A 7,538-nucleotide genomic window follows, 5' to 3' on the forward strand; every position below is an offset into this window, starting at 1 on the left:
AACATAAATCTGTTTCACATTAAAGAAGCCATTGAGTATATGGCAAGTAGCTATGTGGAGGGACAAGAACAACAACTGCATGTTCAATCCCAAAGGATGGATGGCCAAGAAGAACTACTCTCTAGTTTGATGGATCAACAAAGAGAGTGGCAGAAACAGCAAATGGAGTTACAACAGGATCATTACTCCCAGCTCACCCAAGCCATCAATCAAGTGACAGAAAGGCAAGAGAGCCAAGACAAACGCCTTCAAGAACTCAATCAACGCCAGATAGCCCAAATGAAAGCATTCAACAAATTTATCGTGCTCAACGAAGGAAGGCAATTGCATCGGGAAGAGTTTAGCATAAACACTCAGGCCAAGTTAACTTACATGACTGGGCATATGCATAATTTGCACCCGGCCATTCCTAGTTATGAGGCAATCCGCAAGGACTTAACAGAACAGGAAGAAGGAGAGGTGAAACAACAAAAGGAAGCATTAAAGAAGAAGATGGAGGATGCTGGTTTTTGGAAAAAGCTAATCGGAAAGCGCAAGGGAAATAGGGACTCGAGCAATCAAGGAGGATCCTAAGACAAAGGGACATGAGCACTCCAATAAGTGAAAGGTGGTGGAGTTCTTTCTTAGTTTTATCTCTTCCAAGCTTTAAATAAGGAAAATCATGTATGAAATAGAACATGCTTCAATGGTAGCTTAGGAGTTTCAATTCTGTCTTTAGAGTTTTCATTGCTTAGGTTTATGTGTACTAGTCTAATGTCCTTTCTGCATTTCCACCTTCCTTACTTGTATGCCTGTCTTTTAAGTTAATCAAAAAGAAGATGTTATGAAAAGAACAAGAGTGGAGTTATCTTGTGAAGTGAATTCTGAATGTTTGTGGTAGGGTGATTAATTAGCTAAGTTGGTTCACCAACAAGGTAGGAAGGCAACTATCTATCCTGAATCCTATGCTTGAAACACGTCCTATGAGACTAACTAAACAATAAGATCCCAATAATAAAAGAGAAAGAGCAATAAAAGTTGAAAAGGAAGGAAAAATAATAAGAAACAATACTAGGCACCAAGGGTTTGAAAATTGAGGCATGTGTCTGTAGTGTTCATGTGCAAGGGATATGCTTGGATGAATAAGCTCTTAGGGGTGCCTTATCACTTGGTAACTTGGATTAACTAATCCGGAATTATCAGCTGAAAGTCCACTATCAAGAGTGACCTTTGCTATAGAACACTTAGTAACGCAAAGAGGTGCTGGACACCAAGGTCTCAAGAAAGAAAATAAAACCATGTGCCTGTGGTGTGTATGTATTGGGAAAGAGACTTGAGGGAGTAAGTCCTTAGGGGTGTCTTAACACCTAGCACCTTGAACCAACTGGTTCAGGAGTGTTGGCTAAAAGCTTATCATAAAGAGTCACCCTCTTACAGAGCACCTAGCCTAAAAAGGAATGAAATAAACCTTGGAAAAGAAGGAAGGATCAACAACTAGGAAGTCTCAAAGGATGTAATAAAGAGAGTGATCAAGGGCATGATAAAGGCCTGAAACCCAGTAAAGGAATGAACCTAATTTGCTATGCATGAAACCCCATAAACCAGGAATTTTACTTTTATATTAATCATCTTGTTTCTTTCATTCATCCTTCCTATGTTTTAGTACTTGCTTAGGGACAAGCAAGCTTTAAGTTTGATGTTGTGATGCCAAGGCATCTAGGCCAGTTTCACTGACCTTTTCTTTACTGTTTTAGGGTAGTTTCATGCATTTTCTTAGTGAATAAGGCAAGTTTTGGATGAAAATACACTTACACCTTGATTAAAGCAACTATTGTGAATTTTACATGATTTCATGAGGATTTTGCAAGAATTGAATGACAAATTGATGATGCATAATCTCATGACTTTGGCTAGAGCTTTGATGCACTTTATTTGCTTGATTTCAGGATAAAGGAAGCAAGCAAGAACCACGTTAGTAGCCACATTAATCCAGTTAACGTGACCATTAACGTGGAATGGGAATGAGCTTACAACGTTAATAAGAAAAGTGATCACCAATAACGCCTGCGAATCCATCATAAGCCCATATTAATTGCCACGTTAACTAGGTTAACGTGGTAGTTAACGTGGAGATAAAGAGAGCTCCAGCGTTACTGGTAAATGTGAACACCACTAACGCTCCAAAAATTGGCAATGAGCCACGTTAAGAGTCATGTTAACTTAGTTAACGTGAACTCTAACGTGGAAGGGAGGAGTAATGCCAACGTTAGTCACACTAACCTTTGTCACTAATGTTGGATCAAGCTAGCATTGCCCATGTTAGTGGTCACGTTAAGACCACTAACGTGAAAGTTAACGTGGAGCAAAGATTGCTGAGCCAACGTTAGTGACACTTACTTTTGTCACTAGCGTTGGAAATGGCATTCACTACCACGTTAGTGGCCACGTTAACCTAGTTAACGTGAACTCTAACATGGTGAGTAGGGGCGTTTGGAGCGTTAGTGATAAAGGTAAGTGTCACTAACGCTGTCGAAGTTAGGCATGCCCACGTTAAGAGTCACGTTAGTTAAACTAACGTGAACTCTAACGTAAGGAAAGAGGGGCATAAGGCAACGTTATTGGGAAAGGTAAGTTCCAATAACGCTTACGAAGGTTCATAAGGCAACGTTACTAGTCACGTTAGTGCCACTAACGCTGAAGTTAACGTGGACTATATGGGGTTGGAACGTTAGTGAAAAAGGTGATTGCCACTAACGTTCTCGAACCCACAATTTCACTTAACATTAACATCATTAACGCCAATGCCTAACTCACACCTTTCTGCAAGCTGAGCCTACTAACGATTGTAACTGCTTCAACTCAAGATCTAAGGCCCACACCCAAGACATTCAAAACTCACTAGAAGATCAAGAAGAGTAGTATATATAGGAGTAGTTTTGAACTATAGCGAAGCTTGGCACTTTAGAGAACTACCCTCTGTATATTTACTTTTCTGCATTTTGAAGCATGTATTCTTTTCTGCCATTTTCCATTTCTAGAGCTATGAACAACTAAACCCCTTTCATTGGGTTAGGGAGCTCTGTTGTAATTTGATGGATCAATTATAGTTTTCATTATTCTTCTTCTTTCTTCTCTTTTGATTTACTAGAAAGCTTTCGATCTTAATTCAGTTGGTTAGTTGTCTTGGAAAAGAAACTCTCCATAATTTGGTCTCCTCTGAGCATTGGAAAAGGGATGAGGAGATCATGCTAGAAATGCTTTCTCATATTGGACCAAATTGGGGTATGGGTGGATATAGTGACATGTAATACTCCCAACACTTTGATTTGGAAATACATGTGGTATAATCAATGACCATACTTAGAGAGATTGGGCAATTGTTCAAGCTTAGAGAGATTGGATTGCCAAAGAATATGGATCCAATCACCTAAGATTTCCAAGGAGATCATTAGATGCATTGATTGAGGTAGAGATGAAATTGAACTTGATCTGGAGAATACATCATCTCCTGAGCCCAATGAATTCCCCATTTCTGATCTTACCCATTCTCTTTACTTTCTGCCATTTATTTCCATGCTCACTTCCCCAAATTCCCAATTAAGATTCTGCACTTTATTTTTTGCTCTTTACTTTCTCGCTATTTAATTTTCTGTAATTCTCAAACTATACTTTGTTTAACTCAACTAGCATACTCTTCCAACTAAGGTTGCTTGACCAATGAATCCCTATGAGATTCGACCTCACTCTATTGTGAGTTTTTACTTGACGACAATTCGGTATACTTGCCGAAGGAAAATTTGTTGAGAGACAAGTTTTTGTGCATCAAGTTTATGGCGCCCTTGGCGGGGTTGATTTTGTATCAACAGTGATTAAGTTGGAGGTTCACTAGATCGAGCATTTTTTATTTTGTTTGTTTAGTTTATCTAGCCATTTACCTTCAGTTTATTCAATTTCTTCCTCATCCCCTATACCCTCTCTGTTTTCTTTCTCTCTTTGTTATTATTTACAATTCTGCTCACTAACCCACTAACTGATGACAAGTCATCATATACCCATTTTTCAAGCTAATTTCACTTGTTTTATTAGTCTTTATGCACTTTCTTGCATCTTAAGTAAGTGATTTGGAGTGAAAATGCATAACTTCTTTAAATCAAACAACCACCATGAAATTAATGTTAACTCATGAGGTTTAAGCTAATTTTAATAGAATTTTAATTGATTTATAAGCCTTGTGAATTTAGTGATACTTGGGAGTGGTTATTTTGGTTTATTGTAGGTGAAGAAAAGAATAAAAGAGAAAAGCGTGGCCTAAGAAAGCGTGACCCAAGGAGAAGAAAACGTGGTCAAAGGAAGGAGAAGTGTGCCGCATGTAAAGAAGGGAGCAAGCATTGCCCTTCACAAGGGCACACTGCCCTCTAGGAGGGCAACATAAGGGAACAAAGCATGAAAGGCAACTCTGCCCTGCCCACTACAAGGGCAGAGCACAAATCTGTGCCTTGGAATCAAGAAGAACAAAACCTTGCCCTGCCCTCCACAAGGGCAGTATCGGGCTCACCAAGGGAAGAAAATCAAAGGAAAATGCCTACAATGCTTGCCACAAGAGTTGAACACGGGACCATGAGGAAGCAAGGAATTAAGCCTCACTTTGGTACCAAGAAAGCCAAGGAAAATGGGTAGCGTGTGTAGCATCCAAGTTTCGAACTCGGGACGTCAAAGTGGAAACACTGCCCTGCCCTCCGCGAGTGCAGGGCAGCATTTTGTTGTGGCACAAATCTGGCGCACCAAGGCACAAATCTGGCAGCACCAAGGCACCAATCTGGCGCACCAAGGTACCAATCTGGCGCACCAAATTTTTCTGCCCTGCCCTCCGCGAGAGCAGGGCAGCATCCTGCACACCAAGCCTGCACCACGCCCGCACCACGCATGCACCAAGCACCAAATCCTGCGCTGCCCTCCACAAGGGCAGGGCAGCCTCCTGGAAGCTATTATTTTTGGGCCAAAAATTGAATTAAAAATCCAATTTAATTCATTTCTTCACCAAATCAAAAGCCCATCCAAATCCCAAGATCCAAGGATAGAAAGTGCATAAATAGGAGCTAGTTTAATGTAATTAGAACTTTTTACTTGACTTTTGAATTTTGCACTTTCTTTGAGCTTTGAATTTTTGCAACTTTTCTTGAGAGACTGAACCGAGATTTCAGAGAATTGGGGAGGAGAATTGATCTCTCTTCTTCCTCGTTCTTGCTTGGGCATTTTAAATTTCCTTGTTTTGAGTTTTGGGTGTTAAGAATTGAGGAAATTCTGTCTCAATCTCCACTCAAGAGCTCTTTAATTTCTTGTCTGCATAATTGAATTCATTTACATTCTCTTTACTGCTTCTTCTTCAATTTCTTGTCAATTGCTTTGAGAACTTGGATTTAGGAAGGCAATTGAGATCTAGGCTCTTCTACCTAGTCTCTGGAGTCCTGAGATCCCAATTTCCTTTTAGTTCTTCTGTGAACCCTTGCTGCACTTAATTTCTTAACTGTTTGAGTCCTAATTGCTTCTAATTCAATTTCTGCTCTATTAACTGTGGCAATTCAATTCCTCTTTGTTTAGATTCTGCAATCCCAGTCCTCAAATCCCTTTTACATTCAAGCAATTTACATTTCTCGCCATTTAAGTTACTGCAATTTACATTTCTTGCACTTTAAGTTTCAGTCATTTAATTTCTTGTCCTTTAAGATTCAGTCTATTTTACTTTCCTGTCCTTTAATTTACTGCAATTCTCCCCTCTCCCTTTACATTCCAAGCAATTTAGCTTCTGTTAAATACAACCCACTCAACCAAAACTTAATTCGCTTGACTAAATCAACCACTAAACTAAAATTGCTCAATCCTTCAATCCCTGTGGGATCGACCTCACTCATGTGAGTTATTATTACTTGATGCGACCCGGTACACTTGCCGGTGAGTTTTGTGTTGGATCGTTTTCCGCACATCACTAACTGTTTGATAATTTTCACCACTCACACTAACAATAACTCTAACAAGAATAATCTCCTCATTTTAGTTCTTGTTGTTTGCTCTGTTAGTTGTATGACAGGGAGAAGAAGTAGAGCTTCAACTTCCTTTGATTCAGAACCGGAAAGGACCCTCTGGAGATTAAGGAGGGAAGCAAGAGGGAAATGAGTTGTTGGTGCTGAGGAAGAGGAAGAGTATTTTGAAACAAACATGGAGGAGAATTTGGAAAACAATCATGAAGGAGAAGCTCACAACCATGCTAGACAAGGCCCTGCAAATCATGCTGGGCAAGAAGACCCTGCAAATCATGAAGGAGAGTTCTAGGCTCTTACATCAATCCAAATCCAGGAAATTGTGGAAGTAGCATCCAAAAGCCCACCATACATGCCAACAACTTTGAATTAAAACCCCAATCAACATCTAACCACCTTGCTGAGAATATGTGATACTGTGAAGTCTAATGGGGTCCACTCGGATGTCTATAGGCTGCTTTTGTTCCCTTTTTCACTCAGAGACAAAGCATCCAAGTGGTTGGAGTCCTTCGCAAAGGAGAGCTTAACAAATTGGGAAGATGTGGTGAACAAATTGTTGGCAAGATTCTACCCTCCTCAAAGAATTAACAGTCTGAGAGATGAGGTGAAAACTTTCAGGCAGCAAGATGCTGAGACTCTCTATGAGGCATGGGAGAGATTCAAGGACTTAACAAGAAGATGCCCACCAGACATGTTCAATGAATGGGTTTAGCTTCACATTTTCTATGAAGGTCTCTCTTATGAGTCAAAAAAGGTTGTAAACCATTCCTCAGGGGGCTCTCTAAACAAGAAGAAAACCATTGAAGAAGCCATAGATGTCATTGAGACGGTAGCTGAGAATGACTACTTCTATGCTTCTAAAAGAAGCAACACTCGAGGAGTAATAGAGCTGAACCACATGGATGCATTGCTGGCTCAAAATAAGATAATCACCAAGCAGTTAGCAGATCTTACCAAGAAGGTGGAGGAAAACCAAGTTACAGCAGTCATTACTTCATCACCAGCTCAAGAAGGAGTGCATGCAGGGGAATAAGATGACTGGGAACAAGCCAACTACGTTGGAAACTCACCTAGACAAATCCATGATCCATACTCCCAAACTTACAATTCTGGATGGAGAAATCACCGCAACTTTGGGTGGGGGAATCAACAAGACCAAGGCCAAGACCAGAGATGCCACAACCACAATTCCAACAACAATGCAACTCACCAACATACCTCACAGAGATCCTATCAACAACCACCTAATCTCACCGCACCATCACTAACCGAGGATAGACATTCAAAGATTGAGACTCTAATTGAAGACATATGTAGAGAAGTCCAAGACAATAAGGTATTTAAGGATGAAGTGTGAGCCAATATCAAAAACCAAGGGGAAACCATCAAGAGACTGGAGTCCCAAGTAGAGAATCTATCACAACAAATTCCCAAACCCACTGATGGATTTCCCAGCGACACGGACAAGAATCCAAGAGGAGAAACAAGGAAGGTCAGGTGGAAAGAATGTAAGATGATCACCAC

General features: G+C 40.3%; 1 non-coding gene across 1 annotated transcript; it reads right to left on the reverse strand.

Moving 5' to 3' along the window:
* Window positions 1-6,603: 6,603 nt before the first annotated feature.
* LOC112799181 (small nucleolar RNA R71) lies at window positions 6,604-6,710 on the reverse strand. The gene has a single exon (XR_003200758.1). It is a non-coding gene; the product is annotated as a small nucleolar RNA R71 (small nucleolar RNA).
* Between the last annotated feature and the right edge of the window lie 828 nt (window positions 6,711-7,538).

This window comes from Arachis hypogaea, chromosome 4 (assembly GCF_003086295.3).
Source record: "Arachis hypogaea cultivar Tifrunner chromosome 4, arahy.Tifrunner.gnm2.J5K5, whole genome shotgun sequence".
Lineage (NCBI taxonomy): Eukaryota > Viridiplantae > Streptophyta > Magnoliopsida > Fabales > Fabaceae > Arachis > Arachis hypogaea.